Here is a 13,957-nt window from a genome sequence, read left to right as displayed (position 1 = left end):
TATGAATAATCAGAGTAGATCAACTCCCTCAAGGATCAATGTGGCAGACACAGCACAAGATCCCATATACAAACAAATACCTGAGATGTCAGAAACTGAATTCAGAATCTGGATACCAAATAAGATCAATTTAGAATTCCAAGCAGTAACCCAAAAGATGTCTCAAGAATTCAACGAATTCAAAGACCAAATGACCAAAGATTTTGACACATTGAGACAAGAAGTTGCAGCCCTCAAAGATCTGAGAAACACAGTAGAATCCCTCAGTAACAGAATGGAGCAAACAGAAGAAAGGATTTCTGACATTGAAGACAAACCTTTTGAACGCTCCCAAACTCTCAAAGAGGAAGAGAAATGGAGGGAAAAAACAGATCACTCTCTCAGAGAGCTCTGGGATAATTCAAAGAAAACCAATATTCTTTTTATAGGGATCCCCAAAAGTGATGAAGTGGCTTCACAAGGCACAGAGTCTCTTCTCCATGAGATTATGAAGGAGAACTTTCCAGACATGCCAAGAGATTCTGAAATTCGGATAGCATCTCAGGGTGGGCAAAGGACCTAAAGAGAAACCTCTCTAAAGAAGACAGATGTACGATCTACAGACATATGAATAAAAGCTCATCATCCTTAAATCATCAGAGAAATGCAAATCAAAACTACTTTGAGATATCACCTAACCCCAGTAAGAGTAGCCCACATAACAAAATCCCCAAACCAGAGATGTTGGCGTGGATGCGGAGAAAAGGGCACACTTCTACACCATTGGTGGGAATGCACACTAAGACATTCCTTCTGGAAGGATGTTTGGAGAATACTTAGGTCCCTAAAAATAGACCTGCCATTCGATCCTATAATTCCTTTACTAGGTTTATACCCAGAAGACCAAAAATCACAATATAACAAAGACATTTGTACCAGAATGTTTATTGTAGTCCAATTCATAATTGCTAAGTTATGGAAGAAGCCTAAGTGCCCATCAACCCACGAATGGACTAGCAAATTGTGGTACATGTATACCATGGAATATTATGCAGCCTTAAATAAAGATGGAGACTTTACCTCTTTCATGCTTACATGGATGGAGCTGGAACATGTTCTTCTTAGCAAAGTATCTCAATAATGGAAGAAAAAGTATCCAGTGTGCTCAGCCCTATTCTGAAGGTAATTTATAGCTTTTATATGAAGGCTATAAGCCAACTATAGCACAAGAATATGGGGAATGGGCCAAGGGAAGGGGGAAGTCAGGGTCGAGGGATGGCAATGGGTGGGGTCACACCTAGGGTGCATCTTAGAATGGGTACAGGTGAAACCTACTAAATGCAGAATACAAATGTCTGCAAACAATAACTAAGAAAATGCCATGAAGGCTATGTTAAACAGTTTGATGAGAATATTTGATGAGAATATTTGAGAGAGAATATGAAACCAGTACAAATGAGAATATCTGATGAGAATATGAAACCAGTACATTGTACCCCTTGATTGCACAAACGTACACAGCTACAATTTAACAATAAAAATAAATTTAAAAAATGGGCTGGGAGAAAGAAAGAGGAAGTTGGGAGTTGGTAATCAATTAGTATAAAGTTGCAATTAAGCAGTAAGAACAAACTCCAGAAATCTGCTATATGTACACTAGTATGCATTGTACATATAGTCAACTATGATGCATCACACACTTAAAAATTGTAAAGTAGGCAAATATCATGTTGATTTTACTATAATAAAGATTAAAAAATGACAATGAAATGTTTCAATATAAACATAGGAGGTGACCTGATTGTTAAAAATAAAATAAAATAAAAACAAGGGTATTTAATTCTGACAGACCTGGATTTGAAACTCAGCTCAAACATTTACTAGCTGTACAACCTAGAGTAGGGTATTTTTTTTTTTTATTGTTGGGGATTCATTGAGGGTACAATAAGCCAGGTTACACTGATTGCAATTGTTAGGTAAAGTCCCTCTTGCAATCATGTCTTGCCCCCATAAAGTGTGACACACACCAAGGCCCCACCCCCCTCCCTCCGTCCATCTTTCTGCCCCCCCCCATAACCTTGGTATTTAAAGGTCCTAAGCCTGTCCATAAAGTTCAGGGGAAGGGTGCCCTCTCCCTCCATGATTCTTGAAAGATAAAAGTTGAAATTGTTTTAGTAGTGTGATTTTGAAATGGTAAATGCCCAGTGGATTTGGTGGTATCTTGAGAAAAAAAGGCACAGAGACTTTTCAAATGTTTTATTGAGGTATAATTTGCACATATTCAATATATTCATGTTGATGAATCTTGGCATATACATGCACCTGTGACAGCATCCCCGTAATTAAGGTACCAAACAGACCCATCACCTCCAAAAATTCCTTTGTGTTCTGTGCTTTTGTGTTGTTTTTGATTTGTCATAAGAACACAACGTGAGATCTGTCTTCTTAACATATTTTCCAACTGCACAATACCTTATTGTTAACTCCTGGTACTGTGTTGAACCACAGATTGCTAGAACTTATTCATCTTGCATAACTAAAATTTTATTCCAATTGAGTAATAGTACTCTATGCAGGCATTTATCTGGCATAAAATAATAACTTCATAAGGGGAGCAATAATTCTTATGTCTTGCCCTGAGATGTTTCTTCTCTAGGGTGAACCTCTCTGCCATTCTTAGGCATACTTTATAAAATATTTTTCAGTATAATCTGACTAAGGTTATGACAATGAGATAAGATATCTGAAACTATGAGCATTAGGACTCATAAGGAATATGTGATTGCTGAATGGTTATATAGCCTGATTTGTTTGTTCTTCCTGGTCCCATCATTGTCTACTTTCATCTGATCATAGTACAGACTAAAAAATACATATTTGAAATTTGCCCACAATGTATAGCAGTGGCTGACTTCCACTAAGAAAGGTGGTCTCCCTTTTTCTTAAAGCAGAATTGACACTCCAAATACAATCCCAGTAAGGGAATGAGCTTGACTTTGCAGAACTGCTGGGCACACATGAGCACCTTGCCCAATGCCGTGGTGGTGTCCTAAGTAAAACAGAGGCTTATGAAAGGTGTAATACCTTGACTATGAAGTGAACACATGGAGTAATGAACATCAAGGGCTGATTGTTCACCCCAAAGCAGGTCTGATTTCCAACTACATGATCCATGACACTTTCTCAGCTAGAGAGTGATAACACTTGGAGAGACATGCGTCCTGTCTCAACCATGCATTCCATCCTTAAACCATCACCAAAAGGTTGCTTGCACATTTTTACTCTGAGTTACTAATTGAAAGTCATGGATTTCCTTTTGTCTTATCTGTGCTTGGGTTTGAAGAATAGCATGCAGGAAGTTCACTGAGTGGTGCCCAGGCGTCAGTAATGACGTCTGAGACACAGTGAGGGAAACAAAATTGGGCAGTGGGAGGAGTTGCAGGAACGACTGGGGACTAGCCTTTCCCACACTGGCTGGAACTCCCTGCTGCTGGATAATTGGCATCTTGGTTCTGAAGGGGACCTGAAGGACAGGCTATAGCATCTACAGGTCCCTGTCCAAGGAAATTTAAAACTATATTAGCATCTGGCTGGTTCAAACAATAAAAGAAATCTGAAAACATGAAGCCAGTACTGTTCCCAGGGGTAATGAAAGCAGAGTGATAACACAGGAATGACTTGAGATTACAAGTCAGACAGAATTGGGATTCCATTCTGAATATCTTACTCTTGATGTGGTCTTGGGACAATTCCCCTAAATTATGTAGCTTCTCTGAACATCAGTTTTTTTCACTTAGAAAATAATGATGTTGGAAATAATAGTTTTGTGGCATATTCCGGATGGTAGAATGAGAAGAGGCCACTTGAAGTACCAACCAGTGTGCCTGGTATATGGAGAGCACTTAATAACTAGTAATTTGCCACCACTTTAAAGATAGCACATGATTTGTCTATCTGTCAATCTGTATCCAAACATTGTAGGACAGAATGTGCCAGATGGTTTGAAGAGTTCCAAACTGGTTGAATGCAGAAGAATACAGGCAAGAAATGGGGAAATAAAGAACCATGGGGAAAAGTGACAGAACCAACACAGTTTGTACTGGGAGTACAGATCTGGGAGCTCAGAGAATAGCCTGAGGGAATCAGGGAGAGTTTCCTGGACGAGGAACAATCTGTCCTGCGTCCTGCACCAATCTGTCCTGCGTCCTAGAGATGGGGAAGGGTGGTGACAGAACAATGAGGGAAATAATCCAAGGCAGGGGCCTCTCAGGTTCAAAAGCAAGGGAACAACCAAAAGAGCACATTTAGCATCTGTGGGTGGTTTAGTACATTTGCAACATCATATAGACAGGGTGGGCAGCAAAGGGAAGTGGTATTTCAATATGCTTTGTGTTGGCAGCTCCTAACCATCATTCTGGCTTGGGGTGACTTGTTCTAAATTCATTAGGAAGCATTTAAAGAATGGAATGGTGGAAAGAGTTCACAGCCTTTTGAAATAGTGTCTATGAAGGCTGAAAAGCAGTTGGCATGGGGACCACTTGTTCCACCTTGTTAACAGCCCTGGATTTCAGGTTTAATGGTCCAGCTGATTTAGACCAGTCTTGCTAAAGAGCAGCCATGTTTTCCTTTGGATGATTGGAGAAATCACCTCCACACAGTATAAGGTCAAATGGAATTGGGCTCCAGTGTCATAAGTTCACTGCAAGCCCTGGACTTCAACTGTGCGGTTAGCAGGAGCAGCCCCATGGAGGGAAGTGGGTCTACCCTAAAAGGCCGGATTTCATCCTCCACTCACCCAGCTCTGGTGGATCGGCTGGGGAACAAGGCGCCCCATGGCCTGGCTGTGACATGATTTCCACTATAAATGTTGTTTTTATTCTTTGTGAAAGAGTACTTTATGCTCCAAACTTTATGAAAGTTTAAGAAAGAAAAAACCAAACATTCATTTTTAGATGAAATTTTTCAAGCTTGGACTAAACCCCAGAGGAATTAAAAAAATTGGCAACTGGAAGTAAAATGTTCCAGGAGGCTTTTAGAAATGCTGAGTGTTAACCAAAAAATAATTAAAACTTCAGAGTTTCTATTTTGTAAGCTTCAAGGAGGGTGGTGGGTTTCTCTTGTACATACATCTGGTCCTGGTCCACCTCAACATTTCCTGAAACATCATAATAATATTCTAGGCTTATATAGGACTTTGTGTTTCCAAAACTCCTTTTTCTAATTAACTCATTTTTTGTCATATTATTGCTATGAACTCAGGCCAAGATAAGAAGAAATTGAGGCACAGGCAGGCATTGAATTGTTGTCTATGGCCACTGTCGTGTGGGAAGAGTGGAGCTTTTGGATTCCAAACACAGCTGGGGTTCATAGACAGTGCTACTGTGGACTACCTGAGTGTCTGCACCTTGATTACTTACAAACTCTGAGCCTTAACTTGCTCATCTGTAAAAATGAGATAACAATAGTACACAGAATGATGTATGGATCAAATGAAATGGTGATAGAAACATTCTCTATAAATTAGTGCCACTTAAATTTTAAATAGTATTTAAATGCAACTTAACATCTAGTTAGGGATACAATTGGAAATTCAACCTCTCTCTTGAGTCCTGGGTCAGCATCGCTATTCCCCATAAGCCATCATTACTAACTTCAAGTCACCATCACAAGTTTATCAAGGGAACTAATAGGTTCAACACTTGTTCTAACTTCCATCACGATTATAGGATCCATTCCAGAGTTCCCTATGAACTCCTCTGTCACTTTCGCTTCTTGTCAAGGGGGGTTGAACAAGACCCATGTGAAACGTGCTGCTTTTTTCTTACACTAACTCACTCTGTTTCCTGTGGAATGGGCTCTTACGTAATTTGAAGTGACATTGTTTACTGCTCATAGCTGTTAGTTAGAGAAGGCAACTTATAGAAAGACGTCATTTAAGCCCTCAAGGACTGTGTGTTCTCAAAGACATCAAAAGCAAAACACACCTACTATTCTAAACATTTGCCAAATCATGTCTGTTTAGAAAATTATAACAAATATAAAAACCAATCAAGAATCAAAACAGTGACTAACCATGCACAAAAATACTCCAAATCTCCAGATGTGCCATATCAAAGAAAGGAGTGCATAAACATTATGAACATCCTATAAATAGAACCTTGCTCTTCATCATGGTTTATGTCTCTAATGCAAGGATTGTGAAGAGGAAGGTTTGCCATTTTGGTCTGTGTTAGATTTATTCTTACATAGACTTTGGAACCTGGGTTGGGTATCTTACCCACTCTTGTATCACAAAACACTTAGGTGGGATGGGGGACTATATTTATTAAGCCCTTATTCCGTTCCAGGTGCTATATTAGATTCTTCACATTGAATATCTCATTCATTCTTTGAAATAATTCTTAAATAGTAAGTATTGACATTATACCTATCAACAGATAGGGAAACAGGCCAAAGATGGGTAAAATAATTTGCTGAAGGATATATATTGGGGGGTATCAAAAATGTATACACATTTTAAGATATCTTGTTGGAAGTAAAATGAATCATTTCCCCAAAGTGTAAGAATTGCAGATAAAATGATGTGCATGGCATGCCTAGGTACAATTAACTGGTAATGGTACCTTCAATTCAGCTTCAAAAGATAATATATGCACACATGGATAACATCTCTCAAAAATTTTTGGCACCTTCTGTATTTAGCAAATGGTAAAACCACAATTCATATTTAAATCTGTTTGCTATTATCCTTTCTTGACTTTCATATCGTACAATATCCAGTACATACATACATATTTATGCCTGACAAATAGTATGTGTTTATAGATACAAGTTGTCGTATTACCATGTCCCAAATTCTCATTTAGGTACCAGACCTCGGATCTTGATTATAATGGTTATGTACCACTTATCCGCTCAGGTAGAGTCAAAAACCATATAATAAGGGCTTTACATAAATTGATTTATTTATCACTTTGAAATATCCTATCACTTTCATTATCCCTATTTTAAAAATTTGGAAAATGAGGCCTCGGAATTTTGTCAAAGCAGAGCTGAGATTCAACCTCAGAGCTCCAGGAGCTCTGGTGCCATCATGCATCTGGTTCTTAAACCTGATTGGGCTTAATAATAACCTGAGAACTCTGGGAAGCCTGACCTTGAGCCACAGAGACTCAGATTCTATTGATAAAGTAATGACATTCATTTAGTTTCCAAATTGTCCATGTAATTCCACTGTATATTCAGAGATGGGAAGCCTACAACTAGAGTTGACTCCCTCTGAATTCTGCTGTGCAAAAGATTTGTTCTCTATATAAGACAGAACTGAGGATATATATGTGTGTGTGTGCATATATTAATAAGCCCACTCTTTTCATTGACTTCTACAAACCAGGTTGTCTGAAGTTTTAATATGAATTAAATTTATAAAATGTAATTAAGAATGATTGAACCTACCATTTGGAATAGAAATGAAATGCAGTTAGGTGTCAGGCCTTTGTGCTAGGATTACTTCAGTTAACCAGCGGAGCAGCCCAATGAGGTAGGTCTTATGACTAGAGGTCAAATGTGTCAAAGGGGTTCATTTTGATTCTTACCATGTGATCTGTGGCCATGGGGGAGCTTCTAAAATGCAAAGCTCTCAGCCTCTGCTATCCAAGACCACCACCATCTCCACCTGGTCAAACTATGAAAATCTGCATTTTAAAGTTTTTATTTACTTACTTATTTATTTTTTTGAGACAGAGTCTCAAGCTGTCACCTTGGGTAGAGTGCTGTGGCATCGCAGCTCACAGCAACCTCCCACTCCTGGGCTCAAGCAATTCTCCTGCCTCTGGCTCCCAAGTAGCCGGGACTACAGGTGCCCACCACAACGCCCAGCTACTTTTTGTTTGCAGCAGTCATTGTTTGGCAGGCCTGGGCTGGATTCGAACCCACCAGCTCAGGTATATGTGGCTGGTGCCTGAAAATCTGCATTTTTACAAGAACCTCAGGTGATTCCAATGCACGTAATAGCGTGAGCACTGTTCTAGAGCTGTGCCTTGAACAGATTCTGTATTCCCGTTGAAGGAGGGATCAACAGGAAAAATTGATGTAATAAATATTTCATGTCTGCTTGGGCAGAGGATGGACCAGTGCCAGGTGAATCAGGCATTTACCATTTCAGCGTCATATATCAACACAAAAGACACTGTAGAGAACATGTAATGGGTTCTCAATCTAGGCACTGGTCCTTTCTTACCAAACAATTATTGATATTCTTTATATATGTGTGTGTGTGTGTGTGTGTGTGTGTGTGTATATATATATATATAATTTCAGATTAGTAAGAAGGTGCATACAATTAGGTTGCATTGTTTGTGTTTGTTAGGAAAAAGTTCACGTTGTATTTGAGTCACCTGTGCCATACGCCTGCATTGTATCTGTTATATAGGAGCTTACTGAATGCCTTTCTCCCTTCCCTTCCCCCCTTCCTGAATTTGTGATTCTCCTTTCCTGTGGGTCTGTAGTTGTTCATCTACTAATTTATTTTTCTACTTTTTTTCCTACTAATTTCAACACTAAATTGCTGCTATTCTTAACCAGCATGGCTAAGGGGGGGCGATCTCATTTTGGTCCTGCTATTTTGATTGTGTTCCGCCCTTCTCTCTCAGTGTCTACACTGGCTAGATTACTGATTACAAGCCTTCTTGTCTTTGCTTGTCACAGAATGGCAGTGTGATGTTATAGCTAGGGTGTGCAACTCAGGACTTGGGGACGTGGACTAAAGCCTGGAGCCCCGAGCAGTCTCGGGAGAACCAGAATGGTGATTTTACTCACAGCCCTCCGTACCTCTCAGGCGCGCTGGGTCTGTGTTTTCTGTTAGTTGTAGCCTACTTGTTCCTTTGCTAGATCTATCGTCTTTGCTCTCCAGCAGTAGGTAATTATTTTCAGCCCTTTTTGTCAAGAAATATTACTTCCAAAGTCTAGTGCATGTTAAAAATAAGCACCTGTGTCATAGAGAAATGAATCCACACTTTCACAGAGCACCTTTAAATGCTTTCTTCTCACATCCCCCTTCCTTCAGCAACAAGAGCACCGGGAGTGTTTGTTAATTACTTTGTAGTAAATATATGTGGTTGAGAACGGCTGATACAAGAATATTATAATTACAGTTTGGATGACCTCCGTTTTCCTAATAATTTTGTAATCAATACTAATTAGAATTAAGGACCTATTTTTAGGCTCTATCTCAGTATCACCAGTTTTCAAGTCCAAGGGGTAGGATTTATTATACCAGAGATTGATTTATCTTTGTACTTGATTTAATTTCTTTTGATTCTTTACTTTGGAGTATAAGGTTACCCATCTTCCATCTTTCCTTGTAATTTTCTGATCATCATCATAAGAAGTGGCAAAATTAGGAATTCAGCTACAAAGGTGAAAGAACTTTGTAAGCTAAGCTCTCAAGTTTCCTAACAACTTTTTAAAATTGTAGCTGGTCAGTACATTGATTGCATTGGATATTTCTGTCTTAATTCTTCAAGCTTGTTGGATAGTTAGCTAAATAGTTTATATTTGGAATAATAAGATAGATTCTAAAGACATGCATAGCTGATTTTTTGCCTTTGGCTGGGAAAATGTGACATTGGTTAATTATGGCAGTATTTATTTATTTATTTTTATTGTTTGGGATTCACTGAGGGTACAAAGAATTAGGTTACACTGATTGCATTTGTTAGATAAAGTCCCTCTTATAATTGTGTCCTGCCCCCAAGAGGTGTGCCATACACCGTGAGCCCCATCTCCCTCCCTCCTCCCTTCTCCCCACTTGCTCATTCCCCTACCCACCCCTTGTATTACCTCATCTACTGCCTTCATATTAGAATTGAGTACATTGTATTCTTGGTTCTCCATTCTTGTGATGCTTTACTAAGAAGAATGTGTTCCACCTCCATCCAGGTTAATACAAACAACATAAAGTCTCTATGTTTTTTAGTGGCTGAATAGTATTCCATGGTATACATACACCAAAGCTTGTTAATCCATTCCTGGGTTGGTGGGCATTTAGGCTGTTTCCACATTTTGGTGATTGTAAGTTAAGCTGCAGTAAATAGTCTAGTGCAAATGTCTTTATGATAAAAGGATTTTTTTTTTTCTTCTGGGTAGATGTTTAGTAATGGGATTGCAGGATTAAATGGGAGGACTAATTTGAGTTCTTTGAGGATTCTCCATACTTCCTTCCAAAAAGGTTGTACTAGTTTGCAGTCCCACCAGCAGTGTAAAAGTGTTCCCTTCTCTCCACATCCATGCCAGCATCTGCAGCTTGGAGACTTTGTGATGTGGGTCATTCTCACTGGGGTTAGGTGATATCACAGGATAGTTTTGATACGGAAGATAGCTCATTAAGGTTCAAGGTAGAAAATAAAAGTATTTTCTGCCCTTTCCCCTATACTGAGAAATTACTCCGATAATCTAATAGCCTGGGTTATGTGTATATCAGAAGAACTTTTTTATATTACTAACCAGTACTATAGATACTTGCCATTTATCATACTGATAGCTGTTGTAGGTATCAGAAGAGTGAATGTTAATTTGTATAATCAAACCACATATGTTTTGTTTGAAACCAGGAGTTAACAAAGTATGAGTTGAATTTCTAGAAGTTGCACATAAAATGCTGGTATGTTCAAGCTGGAAGGGACTCGAAGATGATTTGGAACAACTGACAGATGTAGGAAAGCTTCAATGACTGGACCAAGCCTCTGAGGTGTTGGCAGGTGCTGGAACAATGATGGCTGACTCCTAATGCAGCGGGTTCCCCCCGATCACCATTTTTCACTGAGCTACAGTGCTTTGCTGCTTCTTTATCCACCTGCAGTTCTTGTCAATAATCTCTCACCAATGAAACAGCACAGATTTAGGGAGGATCTAGAGATATACACACACGTCTTATTGCTATTGTTCACAACTAAAGGAAGCTTAGCTGGTGTTTTATTCTTGTTATTTTTTCCTCAAGAGGGAACACTGTGCACAAGGATCTCTTTTCAATAATTTACTATTGATTTATAATTTTCTCACACATAAACTTTGATTTTCTGTTTATCACCCATGACTATGTAACCATACGTTAAGATCATGTAAACTCAATGCTCCCAACTGTCAGTGGCCCAAGGTTAATCCACTCTTCTTTTCTGAATTTTAAGTCAATTTTGAGAACTATATGATAGTGTTTTGAGCCTATGTTGGTACATTTAGTTCCAATTAATTGTGGAAGATCCATTTTAGTTTCTAGGTCTCCAACCTTGTAAAGAAGTATTTCTAATTTGGATTTATGACCTCAGTTACCAAGGGTTCTAACTATTAATTGCATGACAGTGATCACCCAGGCCATCAAAATGTAGGGCAGGCATCTTTGGAATGTGTTGATTCTAACATGTTTATAAGCCTATGGCTTCTCTGATCTCAATTATTATTTCCATTCACGTCTCAATTTTTGATAAGCATACCACACCAGAAACAGAAAATAAATTTATTATCCAGGGGATTATCCAGGATTCTTGGTTAAATGAGGGAATTGTATTTTAATAGGGTGAAAGATCATAAAATATTTTAATGATGGCTATAATTATTAATAAATTATTAAAATAATACTGGTTTTATGGTAGTCAAATAAATATTTATTTATTGTCTGTATATAGCACTTCATAATGTTTATTTTCCTCCACCATAATTTTAGTGCTGACCATACTGTATTCTATTACATCAGAATGTGTATCATTCGTAAGTAGAGCCAGCCTTGCTAGATAGCAGTTGTTGGGAAGGGAAGCCCTTCTTTTTTGCTCCCAGAGCTCCCATCCATGGGGAAGAAGTTCCATCATACTGACATTCCTGTCCTTTTCCCTGGTCTTACTCATTTTTCTCTAAGGGGAGAGCACTTAGTAGGATTTGTGAATTTGGAAGGAAAATCCAGGCATATGTAAGCTAGTTCTTTTTGTCCTACTACCCGCTGCTCACAAATGTCCTGCTCACGGAGCACACCCACTTGCCACAGTTCCTGGCTGTGTAGGAAATTTTATGAAACTATCCTAGATGAAGCCTTGGATTTTCCAGCACTGCCTAGACCTGGTGGGTACATCTGTCTACTTCTAGGTGTTAGATTCAGAAGTCCATTTGCCTGCAGGTAAAAGCCCATTCTCCAAAGAGGTATTTTCTAGAAGAAAAATAATACTTTCACTTTACATTTGCCCAAAGGCAGAAAGATATTATAGGTGAGTGCACAGGTGATGTCCTCAAACAGCTGAGATTCAAATCCCTGCTGTGTTACCTGCTTAACAGGAGTTGTAGTGGCAATGATTAAATGAGCTGCTGTGCATAAGGCATTCAGAACAGTCCTTGGCACAAGGTAAATGTGCATGAGTGTCTGATATTCTCGTTAGTCTTTGATTTCATTGTAAGGTTGGTTCAGAATACAGATACATGTGCTGGCTCCCTGCTCACACCTCAGTAATCATTTTGTAGAATAACTATAAACCCATTCCAATTCCAAATCACTCTGCGATTAGGCTAATCTAACATAATAGTCCTCATGCCTAGAATTTTTTTCCCAGTTGTAGAGCTCATTGTGCTCCTCTGAGATTCTTAATGGGTGCTGACCCCTCAGACTGTGCAAATCCTGCACAGTCAGGCCTCCACCTGCACTTCCAGCCTCATCTTTCTAACACAGGGTGCTTCAGCTCTAGGCTGCCATTGCTTGTGCTCCTGAATCACATGTGTCTTTCATACTGCACTGGCTGTGCTCTTGCGTCTGAGGGTTTTCCCCCTTCTCTACTTGTTAGACTAGCACCCATCCTTCATGGCCCAGCTCACAGGTCTGTTACTCTGTGAATCTCTTCCTTAACTCATACTCATAGAACCCTCGCTCTCTGTCAGGAAAGCAAGAGAACATCTCATTGCTATTGTGATCCCTGCTCACCTGGATTTGTGCAAAGAGCATGAATTGTGAGCTGCTGAGGGTCTCAGCAGGGACTGAGTCCTCTTCACTTTTGTACACTCTGCTTTCTCAGCCCCTAACATAGTGACTTGCTCCCCCAAGTATGAATCCCTAAAAATGCCCTATAAATTCCTCTTCAACATATTAATCAAATTCATCTATGTCTTCCCATCTCCACCTGACCACCGTTATGCCCCGCTGGGTCCACTTCAGTAGCCTCCTAAATTATCCCCCTGCTTCTAAGCTGCCCGCAACTTAGATAATTCCCCCAACACCCATGGGAACAGTGAGATCAAATGTAAATCAAACTAGGTTACCTTCCTGCTTGACGAACTCCCTCATACCGTTACTGAAACCTCAGCTTTGACCTTTCGGCACCTCCTTCTCTATCTGACCTCATTTGTGTAATTCCCTCTCTGCCCCCAACTCACTAAACTCTGCTTACAGGTGTCTCCTTTCAGTGTCACAAACAGGCCTAACTTTCCCACAGTCCCGTCTCTCTGTTCCCTCTGCCTAAAATGCTGGAGCCCTCATTTTATTTTTTAATGGCTAGCTTTTTTATCCCTTCACTGTCAGCTTAGAAACCCCCTTCTAAGAGAAGATACCCTGATCCTCAATCTAAAATAAGTCTCTCTCCACTGTGTAATGCATCAGACTATGTAATCTTATGCCTCCAACCTTCATTTTTTCTTTCACTGAATTTGTAACTATCGGTAGCAATCTCTAACGTGTCCTTTCCGGTAGGTTATTGTCTAGCTTCTTCACTAGACCCAAACTCCGTGATGACGGGAAGGGAGCCTATCTTGTCACCACCATGGCTTGGGGACCATTATGAGAGAATTGTGCTCAGTGAGCAACAGTTCGTGGGTAGACTCGGAGGCCTTAAGGATTCTCAGAAGAGGAAGAGGACCCAGAGACTACCTGCTTAAAGTCCCTCACTTTACAAGAGGGAAAAGTCCAGATCCAGGACTTTCGAACAGTTTTCTGAACACCCCACAGTCAGTGCCT

Source organism: Nycticebus coucang, chromosome 13, assembly GCF_027406575.1.
Source record: "Nycticebus coucang isolate mNycCou1 chromosome 13, mNycCou1.pri, whole genome shotgun sequence".
NCBI lineage: Eukaryota > Metazoa > Chordata > Mammalia > Primates > Lorisidae > Nycticebus > Nycticebus coucang.
This window is presented reverse-complemented; position numbering follows the sequence as displayed.